Below are 12,232 nucleotides of genomic sequence, written 5' to 3' on the forward strand. Positions count from 1 at the left end.
CCCTGCCCCTGTTCCAGTATTGGAACGGGACAAATAATTCCCATAGTAGAGAGGTCTCTTACACAGCGTAAGAACGCCTCTCTTTTTATCTGGTCTACAGACAATCGTGAAAGAAGAAACCTCCCCCTTGGTAGAGAATTTTTGAATTCCAGTTGATACCCTTGGGACACGATTTCCAGTGTCCAGGGGTCCTGAACATCTCTTACCCAAGCCTGGGCAAAAAGAGCCAGGGTAGATATAGATCCCTCCACCTTAGGGACTGTTTGCCAAGAGTCCCGAATAGTGTCAGATATGGGATACATTTTCTTTCCGGATACCCGGTCTTTCCCATTGCCGTGTAATAATATCTGAGATTCTCTTAGGAACCGGAAAAACGTCAGAGTAAGTAGGCACCTCTAAGTATTTTTATGTGGATGTTTCAAAACAAGGGATTTGACCTAAAGATGCATCTAAATAGCACTTCTTTCTCCAAATATGTTAATAATTTGTTACATCATATTCTGAGGTGTGGTAGGTGTTCATTTAAAATTTAACTTTTATTGGTAAAATTAAAACAAAAACAGAACTTATGTTTACCTGATAAATTACTTTCTCCAACGGTGTGTCTGGTCCACGGCGTCATCCTTACTTGTGGGATATTCTCTTCCCCAACAGGAAATGGCAAAGAGCCCAGCAAAGCTGGTCACATGATCCCTCCTAGGCTCCGCCTTCCCCAGTCATTCGACCGACGTAAAGGAGGAATATTTGCATAGGAGAAACCATATGATACCGTGGTAACTGTAGTTAAAGAAAATAAATTATCAGACCTGATTAAAAAACCAGGGCGGGCCGTGGACCGGACACACCGTTGGAGAAAGTAATTTATCAGGTAAACATAAATTCTGTTTTCTCCAACATAGGTGTGTCCGGTCCACGGCGTCATCCTTACTTGTGGGAACCAATACCAAAGCTTTAGGACACGGATGAAGGGAGGGAGCAAATCAGGTCACCTAGATGGAAGGCACCACGGCTTGCAAAACCTTTCTCCCAAAAATAGCCTCAGAAGAAGCAAAAGTATCAAACTTGTAAAATTTAGTAAAAGTGTGCAGTGAAGACCAAGTCGCTGCCTTACATATCTGATCAACAGAAGCCTCGTTCTTGAAGGCCCATGTGGAAGCCACAGCCCTAGTGGAATGAGCTGTGATTCTTTCAGGAGGCTGCCGTCCGGCAGTCTCATAAGCCAATCTGATGATGCTTTTAACCCAAAAAGAGAGAGAGGTAGAAGTTGCTTTTTGACCTCTCCTTTTACCAGAATAAACAACAAACAAGGAAGATGTTTGTCTAAAATCCTTTGTAGCATCTAAATAGAATTTTAGAGCACGAACAACATCCAAATTGTGCAACAAACGTTCCTTCTTTGAAACTGGATTCGGACACAAAGAAGGCACGACTATCTCCTGGTTAATGTTTTTGTTAGAAACAACTTTCGGAAGAAAACCAGGTTTAGTACGTAAAACCACCTTATCTGCATGGAACACCAGATAAGGAGGAGAACACTGCAGAGCAGATAATTCTGAAACTCTTCTAGCAGAAGAAATTGCAACCAAAAACAAAACTTTCCAAGATAATAACTTAATATCAACGGAATGTAAGGGTTCAAACGGAACCCCCTGAAGAACTGAAAGAACTAAATTGAGACTCCAAGGAGGAGTCAAAGGTTTGTAAACAGGCTTGATTCTAACCAGAGCCTGAACAAAGGCTTGAACATCTGGCACAGCTGCCAGCTTTTTGTGAAGTAACACAGACAAGGCAGAAATCTGTCCCTTCAAGGAACTAGCAGATAATCCTTTCTCTAAACCTTCTTGAAGAAAGGATAGAATCTTAGGAATTTTTACCTTGTCCCAAGGGAATCCTGTAGATTCACACCAACAGATATATTTTTTCCATATTTTGTGGTAAATTTTTCTAGTTACAGGCTTTCTGGCCTGAACAAGAGTATCAATGACAGAATCTGAGAACCCTCGCTTTGATAAGATCAAGTGTTCAATCTCCAAGCAGTCAGTTGGAGTGAGACCAGATTCGGATGTTCGAACGGACCTTGAACAAGAAGGTCTCGTCTCAAAGGTAGTTTCCATGGTGGAGCCGATGACATATTCACCAGGTCTGCATACCAAGTCCTGCGTGGCCACGCAGGAGCTATCAAGATCACCGATGCTCTCTCCTGATTGATCCTGGCTACCAGCCTGGGGATGAGAGGAAACGGCGGGAATACATAAGCTAGTTTGAAGGTCCAAGGTGCTACTAGTGCATCTACTAGAGTCGCCTTGGGATCCCTGGATCTGGACCCGTAGCAAGGAACCTTGAAGTTCTGACGAGAGGCCATCAGATCCATGTCTGGAATGCCCCACAATTGAGTAATTTGGGCAAAGATTTCCGGATGGAGTTCCCACTCCCCCGGATGAAATGTCTGACGACTCAGAAAATCCGCTTCCCAATTTTCCACTCCTGGGATGTGGATTGCAGACAAGTGGCAGGAGTGAGTCTCCGCCCATTGAATGATTTTGGTCACTTCTTCCATCGCCAGGGAACTCCTTGTTCCCCCCTGATGGTTGATGTACGCAACAGTCGTCATTTTGTCTGATTGAAACCGTATGAACTTGGCCTTTGCTAGCTGAGGCCAAGCCTTGAGAGCATTGAGTATCGCTCTCAGTTCCAGAATATTTATCGGTAGAAGAGATTCTTCCCGAGACCAAAGACCCTGAGCTTTCAGGGGTCCCCAGACCGCGCCCCAGCCCACCAAACTGGCGTCGGTCGTGACAAAGACCCACTCTGGTCTGCGGAAGCTCATCCCCTGTGACAGGTTGTCCAGGGACAGCCACCAACGGAGTGAATCTCTGGTCCTCTGATTTACTTGTATCGTCGGAGACAAGTCTGTATAGTCCCCATTCCACTGACTGAGCATGCACAGTTGTAATGGTCTTAGATGAATGCGCGCAAAAGGAACTATGTCCATTGCCGCTACCATCAAACCTATTACTTCCATGCACTGCGCTATGGAAGGAAGAGGAACAGAATGAAGTATTTGACAAGAGTTTAGAAGTTTTGATTTTCTGGCCTCTGTCAGAAAAATCCTCATTTCTAAGGAGTCTATTATTGTTCCCAAGAAGGGAACCCTCGTTGACGGAGATAGAGAACTTTTTTCTACGTTCACTTTCCACCCGTGAGATCTGAGAAAGGCCAGGACAATGTCCGTGTGAGCCTTTGCTTGAGGAAGGGACGACGCTTGAATCAGAATGTCGTCCAAGTAAGGTACTACTGCAATGCCCCTTGGTCTTAGCACCGCTAGAAGGGACCCTAGTACCTTTGTGAAAATCCTTGGAGCAGTGGCTAATCCGAACGGAAGTGCCACAAACTGGTAATGCTTGTCCAGGAATGCGAACCTTAGGAACCGATGATGTTCCTTGTGGATAGGAATATGTAGATACGCATCCTTTAAATCCACCGTGGTCATGAATTGACCTTCCTGGATGGAAGGAAGAATTGTTCGAATGGTTTCCATTTTGAACGATGGAACCTTGAGAAACTTGTTTAGGATCTTGAGATCTAAGATAGGTCTGAATGTTCCCTCTTTTTTGGGAACTACGAACAGATTGGAGTAGAACCCCATCCCTTGTTCTCCTAATGGAACAGGATGAATCACTCCCATTTTTAACAGGTCTTCTACACAATGTAAGAATGCCTGTTTTTTTATGTGGTCTGAAGACAATTGAGACCTGTGGAACCTCCCCCTTGGGGGAAGCCCCTTGAAATCCAGAAGATAACCTTGGGAGACTATTTCTAGTGCCCAAGGATCCAGAACATCTCTTGCCCAAGCCTGAGCGAAGAGAGAGAGTCTGCCCCCCACCAGATCCGGTCCCGGATCGGGGGCCAACATCTCATGCTGTCTTGGTAGCAGTGGCAGGTTTCTTGGCCTGCTTTCCTTTGTTCCAGCCTTGCATTGGTCTCCAGGCTGGCTTGGCTTGAGAAGTATTACCCTCTTGCTTAGAGGACGTAGCACTTGGGGCTGGTCCGTTTCTGCGAAAGGGACGAAAATTAGGTTTATTTTTGGCCTTGAAAGACCTATCCTGAGGAAGGGCATGGCCCTTGCCCCCAGTGATATCAGAGATAATCTCTTTCAAGTCAGGGCCAAACAGCGTTTTCCCCTTGAAAGGAATGTTAAGCAATTTGTTCTTGGAAGACGCATCCGCTGACCAAGATTTTAACCAAAGCGCTCTGCGCGCCACAATAGCAAAACCAGAATTTTTCGCCGCTAACCTAGCCAATTGCAAAGTGGCGTCTAGGGTGAAAGAATTAGCCAATTTGAGAGCACGAATTCTGTCCATAATCTCCTCATAAGAAGAAGAATTATTATTGAGCGCCTTTTCTAGCTCATCGAACCAGAAACACGCGGCTGTAGTGACAGGAACAATGCATGAAATTGGTTGTAGAAGGTAACCTTGCTGAACAAACATCTTTTTAAGCAAACCTTCTAATTTTTTATCCATAGGATCTTTGAAAGCACAACTATCTTCTATGGGTATAGTGGTGCGTTTGTTTAGAGTAGAAACCGCCCCCTCGACCTTGGGGACTGTCTGCCATAAGTCCTTTCTGGGGTCGACCATAGGAAACAATTTTTTAAATATGGGGGGAGGGACGAAAGGTATACCGGGCCTTTCCCATTCTTTATTAACAATGTCCGCCACCCGCTTGGGTATAGGAAAAGCTTCGGGGGGCCCCGGGACCTCTAGGAACTTGTCCATTTTACATAGTTTCTCTGGAATGACCAAATTCTCACAATCATCCAGAGTGGATAACACCTCCTTAAGCAGAGCGCGGAGATGTTCCAATTTAAATTTAAATGTAATCACATCAGGTTCAGCTTGTTGAGAAATTTTCCCTGAATCTGAAATTTCTCCCTCAGACAAAACCTCCCTGGCCCCCTCAGACTGGTGTAGGGGCACTTCAGAACCAATATCATCAGCGTCCTCATGCTCTTCAGTATTTTCTAAAACAGAGCAGTCGCGCTTTCGCTGATAAGTGGGCATTTTGGCTAAAATGTTTTTGATAGAATTATCCATTACAGCCGTTAATTGTTGCATAGTAAGGAGTATTGGCGCGCTAGATGTACTAGGGGCCTCCTGAGTGGGCAAGACTGGTGTAGACGAAGGAGGGGATGATGCAGTACCATGCTTACTCCCCTCACTTGAGGAATCATCTTGGGCATCATTTTCTCTAAATTTTGTGTCACATAAATCACATCTATTTAAATGAGAAGGAACCTTGGCTTCCCCACATTCAGAACACAGTCTATCTGGTAGTTCAGACATGTTAAATAGGCAAAAACTTGATAACAAAGTACAAAAAACGTTTTAAAATAAACCGTTACTGTCACTTTAAATTTTAAACTGAACACACTTTATTACTGCAATTGCGGAAAAAGTATGAAGGAATTGTTCACCAAAATTTCACCACAGTGTCTTAAAGCCTTAAAAGTATTGCACACCAAATTTGGAAGCTTTAACCCTTATAATAACGGAACCGGAGCCGTTTTTATATTTAACCCCTTTACAGTCCCTGGTATCTGCTTTGCTGAGACCCAACCAAGCCCAAAGGGGAATACGATACCAAATGACGCCTTCAGAAAGTCTTTTCTATGTATCAGAGCTCCTCACACATGCATCTGCATGTCATGCTTCTCAAAAACAAGTGCGCAATACAGGCGCGAAAATGAGACTCTGCCTATGATTAGGGAAAGCCCCTAGAGAATAAGGTGTCCAATACAGTGCCTGCCGGTTATTTTACAAAATTCCCAAGATTAAAATAATTCCTCAAGGCTATGGAGTATAAAATATGTTTATATATAAATCGATTTAGCCCAGAAAATGTCTACAGTCTTAAAAAGCCCTTGTGAAGCCCTTTTTTTCTTTCTGTAATAAAAATGGCTTACCGGATCCCATAGGGAAAATGACAGCTTCCAGCATTACATCGTCTTGTTAGAATGTGTCATACCTCAAGCAGCAAAAGTCTGCTCACTGTTCCCCCAACTGAAGTTAATTCCTCTCAACAGTCCTGTGTGGAAACAGCCATCGATTTTAGTAACGGTTGCTAAAATCATTTTCCTCTTACAAACAGAAATCTTCATCTCTTTTCTGTTTCAGAGTAAATAGTACATACCAGCACTATTTTAAAATAACAAACTCTTGATTGAATAATAAAAACTACAGTTAAACACTAAAAAACTCTAAGCCATCTCCGTGGAGATGTTGCCTGTACAACGGCAAAGAGAATGACTGGGGAAGGCGGAGCCTAGGAGGGATCATGTGACCAGCTTTGCTGGGCTCTTTGCCATTTCCTGTTGGGGAAGAGAATATCCCACAAGTAAGGATGACGCCGTGGACCGGACACACCTATGTTGGAGAAAAAACAACTTAACTATTTAAAAATACATTAGGATTGTTGACTGATAGAATTAAATATAAGTTATTCACAAGATTCAGATCAAAAAAGGTCTAAAGAGCATATCATTGACCCATGATTTAGTCTGATACTCAAATGGTGTGCTTATATATTAATTCTTAGAAATATTGACTGAATACTGAATAATCCTGACTTGCTATATTGTAACCACTAGATCCATATATTAGTGCTTGTAATGGATACTTAGTTATCAATATGTTGCCAATACTTTTGGATATCTCTAGTCTTGTATATTGTATTTATACGAGTGAGACAAGTGAGTTAATTTAGTTGTATCAAATATATATTTACTGATTTACAATATTGTCAACCCCAACTGTTGATGGATATTGCCTTAAGGTACTGCTCCTTTGGAGTTTACCCAAAATATTCTGCCCACTTTATTGTGTATAGTGGGTCAATACCTCAAACGGCACTGATGTGCCGGGGTAAAGTTATAATGTAGAGGTGAAATATTGTGATCTATAATTATAGTTCTCCAGTTGGCTTATGTATTTGTTTGATATCATAATGGTGTAACCATACATAAGTATACATCAGCACATAATTGATAAGTTTACTATATACTATCCAGTTGATCTGAGGTGATTTTTTGAGTGCAGGAAGTAATGATCTAATATCACTAGATGTTAGTGTATCTGTATATATAGACACATTTTTTGAGAATAAATATTTGTCTGTGTTTAATCTTGGATAAGCGTTGGTAGATATATACCAATATTAGCTATTTTCACATTTGTATCTGATAAGTTCAGACCTCCTGAGACCTGATAATGTTTAACAGTAACTGTTAGATAATTAGTGAACACAAGTAATGTGATATTTTTATTAAAAAAAACCTTTTATGTCTTTAGTTTTGTAATTAGAGTTCACTTTATATTTTTAGTTTTATCAAACATTCTGTCTGGTAGTCCTGTGTCTTGTTGTTAAAAGTACTGATAACAGAATCATTTAGTATTGCATGGGTTAATTCTGCCACATTAAGTTCCTCCCACTTAACTACTGGTGATATAATAACTTCAAATGCGATGATAACCCAGTTAGCATTTACTACTTAAAATTATCTTTAACTAAATATGCACATTTAGACAGATTACAGTAGCGATGGCTAACAGTAAATTCACTTATAAAAGGTCCCTTCATTATAGCCAGCGTTAGTTTTAAAAAATAGGTCTACCAAATACTTCTATATGTATTGTTGCTAAACCTGGTTAAGTTATTCAACAGTTGTATTCAAAGTCTGTCACACTTTAACTTTAAAGTATACACCTGTAGTACTACTGAGCAGATATATGAATTGTATTGGTATACAAGACACGGCTACCAGCGTTTCTGTGCTGGTTGGTTTCGGGCTAAGCAATTTACCACGCTAAAGCTTATCAAGTTTTAAACTAAAATTGTATTCATAGGTCTCAGTGTTCTATATCCATATATGCTCTAAAGTGATAACTTCTGTTATCACGCTGATCCGAGCAATCACGCGTGGAAGGAGAGGAAACGGTGGAAACACATAAGCTAGTGACCTGGGGCCTGGGGATCCCTCGACCTTGATCTGTATCTTGGAAGCTTGGCATTCTGTCGAGATGCCATCAGATCCAATTCCGGTCTGCCCCATTGGAGAATCAGTGAGGCAAACACCTCCGGATGGAGTTCCCACTCCCCCAGATGAAAAGTCTGTCGACTTAGAAAATCCGCTTCCCAGTTGTCTACTCCTGGGATGTAGATTGCCGACAGATAACAAGAGTGGGCCTCCGCCCATCGAATTATCTTGGATACTTCTATCATCGCTAAGGAACTCGTCGTCGTCCCCTGATGATTGATATAAGCCACAGTCGTGATATTGTCCGACTCGAATCTGATCAATTTGGCCGAAGCCAACTGAGCCCATGCCTGAAGCGCATTGAATATTGCTCTCAATTCCAGAATATTGATTGGAAGTAGAGACTCCCCCTGAGTCCATACACCCTGAGTCTTCAGGGAATTCCAGACTGCACCCCAGCCCAGGAGGCTGGCGTCCGTTGTCACTATCACCCACGAGGGTCTGCGTTAACACGTCCCCTGGGACAGATGATCCGGCGACAACCACCAAAGAAGAGAGTCTCTGGTCTCTTGATCCAGATTTATCTGAGGAGATAAATTTGCATAGTCCCCATTCCACTGTCCAAGTGGTCTGAGATGAAAACGAGCAAACGGAATGATGTCCATTGCCGCTACCATTAATCTAATTACCTCCATACACTGAGCCACTGATGGCCAAGGAATGGACTGAAGGACTCGGCAAGTATTTAGAATTCTTGATTTTCTGATCTCCGTCAGAAATATTTTCATGTCTACAGAGTTTATCAGAGTTCCCAAGAAGGGAACCCTTGTCCGTGGAACTAGTGAACTCTTTTCTAGGTTCACCTTCCAACCGTGAGTTCTCAGAAAGGACAACACTGTGTCTGTATGAGATTTCGTCAGATGATAAGTCGACACCTGAATCTAAATATCGTCCAGATAAGGCGCCACTGATATGCCCCACGGTCTGAGAACCGCCAGAAGGGACCCTAGAACCTTTGTGAAGATCCTGGGTGCTGTGGCCAACCCGAAGTGAAGAGCCACAAACTGAAAATGATTGTCCAGGAAGGCAAACCTTAGGAACTGATGATGATCCTTGTGAATAGGGATATGAAGGTATGCATCCTTCAAGTCCACGGTAGTCATATATTGACCCTCCTGGATCATTGGTAAAATTGTTCGAATAGTCTCCATCTTGAACAATGGGACTCTGAGAAACTTGTTTAGACACTTGAGATCTAAAATGGGTCTGAAAGTTTCCTCTTTTATGGGAACCACAAAAAGATTTGAGTAAAACCCCTGTCCCTGTCCCTGTTCCAGTCTTGGAACGGGACGAATTACTCCCATAGTAGAGAGGTCTTTTACACAGCGTAAGAACGCCTCTCTTTTCATCTGGTCTACAGACAATCGTGAAAGAAGAAATCTCCCTCTTGGGAGAAAATCCTTGAATTCCAGTTGATACCCGTGGGTCACGATTTCCAATGCCCAGGGGTCCTGAACATCTCTTGCCCAAGCCTGGGCAAAGAAAGAAAGTCTGCCCCCTACTAGATCCGGTCCCGGATCGGGGGCCGCCCCTTCATGCTGTCTTTGTAGCAGCAGCGGGCTTCTTGGGCTGTTTACCTTTGTTCCAAGCCTGGTTGGGTCTCCAGACGGACTTGGACAGAGCAAAATTCCCTTCCTGCTTTGTGGAGGAAGAGGAAGCAGAGGGTACTCCTTGAAAATTTCGAAAGGAACGAAAATTATTTTGTTTACCCCTCATCTTAACAGACTTATCCTGAGGTAGGGAGTGACCTTAACCTCCAGTAATGTCAGAAATTATTTCCTTCAACTCAGGCCCGAATAGGGTCTTACCCTTGAAAGGAATAGCTAAGAGCTTAGATTTTGATGACACATCAGCAGACCATGATTTAAGCCATAACGCTCTACGCGCTAAAATGGCAAATCCTGCATTTTTCGCCGCCAATTTAGTAATTTGAAAGGCGGCATCTGTAATAAAAGAATTAGCTAGCTTGAGAGCCTTAATTCTATCCAAAATGTCCTCTAAAGGGGTCTCAACCTCGAGAATATACATAACATTGCAGACACCTCCAAACAGAACCAAATCCACAGTAATAATGGCATGGGAGAAAGATCTGAATATACTTAAAGGAGTACAGGAATGGGAGGAAATGATCAAGGGAGCTGATAAGGGATTAATTAGTATGGATCTAAAAGAAAACGTCATGAAGACTATATTTAGATGGTATCTCACTCCAATGAGGACAGCTCATATGTATTCAAACGGCAGTAACTTATGTTATAGAGGTTGCGGTGAACTAGGGTCATACAAACACATGTGGTGGGACAGTGGGGAGACAGAGGACTTGGCAGAAACTCTCCACCCTTATTAGTCAGCTTCTGGAGGAGGAGGTTACTCTTACTATCCAACAGGCGTTACTACACGAACACATAGATAAATTCCATAAATATATTAACACATTCATTAGAATTCTGTGTACAGTGACAAGGGTCTGCATTGCAAAGTATTGGAAGATGGGCTCCACTCCATGGTCAGAAATACACAATAAAATTTGTTACACTTATACCATGTATGAATCTGCAGCGGACACCTTAAACAATAGGGCCTCATTTCAAAAAATATGGTACTATTGGATTAGTAATTCAACACCCTCCAAAAGGGAACATGTGATCCAGTCTGATTCTTGAGCACCGAGTCTGGGCATCTCCTGTAGGCTTTGGAGGACCGCTGGGGGTGGGAAAGCTGTCTACCTCCCCCCCCCCCTTCCCTCTCCTCCCCCCCCCTGCTCTTACTAGAGCCGTGTTTATTTGATCACTATTAGAGATAAGAACCTTTCAGCATACTCTATTTTTATTGCTTAATTACGGGGCATGAGGTTCACAAAAAGATAAATATGTAACAACCACTGTAGAGCAGATTCCAATACAGATAGCCGATTTGTAGAATCTGAAAATTGATTTATTTTGCAGGATCTTCTACATTCAAAGATGTGTCCCCTAGAAATATGAAGTGTATTAAGATATATGGGAGGAACTGGGGGGCATTATATTTAGATATGTTGGAATTGTCATATGATAACACTATACAGCTTGTTTCTAAACTCTTTCTGTTTTGTACACGATCAAGAAATATTATACTAATAAAAAAATATTTAAACATAAAGGGGTCTCAACCTTCAGAGATTCTTCTAGAGCATCAAACCAAAAAGCTGCTGCAGTAGTAACTGGAACAATGCAAGCTGTAGGTTGTAAAAGAAAACCCTGATGAATAAATAATTTCTTTAGAAGACCCTCTAACTTCTTATCCATAGGGTCTTTGAAAGCACAACTGTCTTCAATAGGTATAGTTGTACACTTAGCCAGGGTAGAAATAGCTCCCTCCATCTTAGGGACCGACTTCCAAGAGTCCAGAATGGTGTCTGATATAGGATACATTTTCTTGAAATTAGGAGGAGGAGAGAACGGTATACCCAGTCTGTCCCATTCCTTTTTTATAATTTCCGAAATTCTTTTAGGAACCGGAAAAACATCAGTGTAAGTAGGTACCTCTAGATATTTGTCCATTTTACACAATTTCTCTGGTGGTATCACAATAGGAAGAAAGAGTACTGGATGCTCCGATAAAAATAAACAAATTTATTGATGCTTCTTAAAATAACAAAATCATGGAGAACAAAGAGACACGTTTGCAGGCGCAGCACCAGGGCTTACGCGTTTCGGCTGTGAAGCCTTAATCATAGCATACAGGTGCTGTGCCTGACAGGTGAACTTAACACCTTAGGTTGATTCTCATTGGTTAAAAGAAAATTTAAAAGGAAAAGAAAAACAACCCGCCCGCTTGGAAGTGTCAAGAACTGAAATTAGTATGAGTGAAGCAAATACAACATCGCAACTGGTGTAGTCCAATAAGCAATGAATGGTATAGAAATCAATATGTATGCAAAGATCTGTACAATTATTATTTGGAACATAGATACAAAAAAGATGGTTAAAGGACAAAAACACTAAATGTATGTCAAATAGGGGACAAAAATATATAAGACAAAGGTACTATGTATGCCGGGAGATGATGTAATATGCAAATCCACTTAAAGATAGTGTGAGATAAAGTACAGTACCCAAACCATATGCCAAAATAAATGTCAATGGAAAAATAATAATT

The 12,232-nt window shown here is 41.9% G+C and overlaps 1 protein-coding gene across 1 annotated transcript in view; it reads right to left on the reverse strand.

Moving 5' to 3' along the window:
- WDPCP (WD repeat containing planar cell polarity effector) overlaps positions 1 to 12,232 on the reverse strand; it is a 1,247,576-nt gene that overhangs the window by 1,095,193 nt on the left and 140,151 nt on the right. The window lies entirely within an intron of this gene.

This window comes from Bombina bombina, chromosome 4, assembly GCF_027579735.1.
Source record: "Bombina bombina isolate aBomBom1 chromosome 4, aBomBom1.pri, whole genome shotgun sequence".
NCBI classification, from domain to species: Eukaryota; Metazoa; Chordata; class Amphibia; order Anura; family Bombinatoridae; genus Bombina; species Bombina bombina.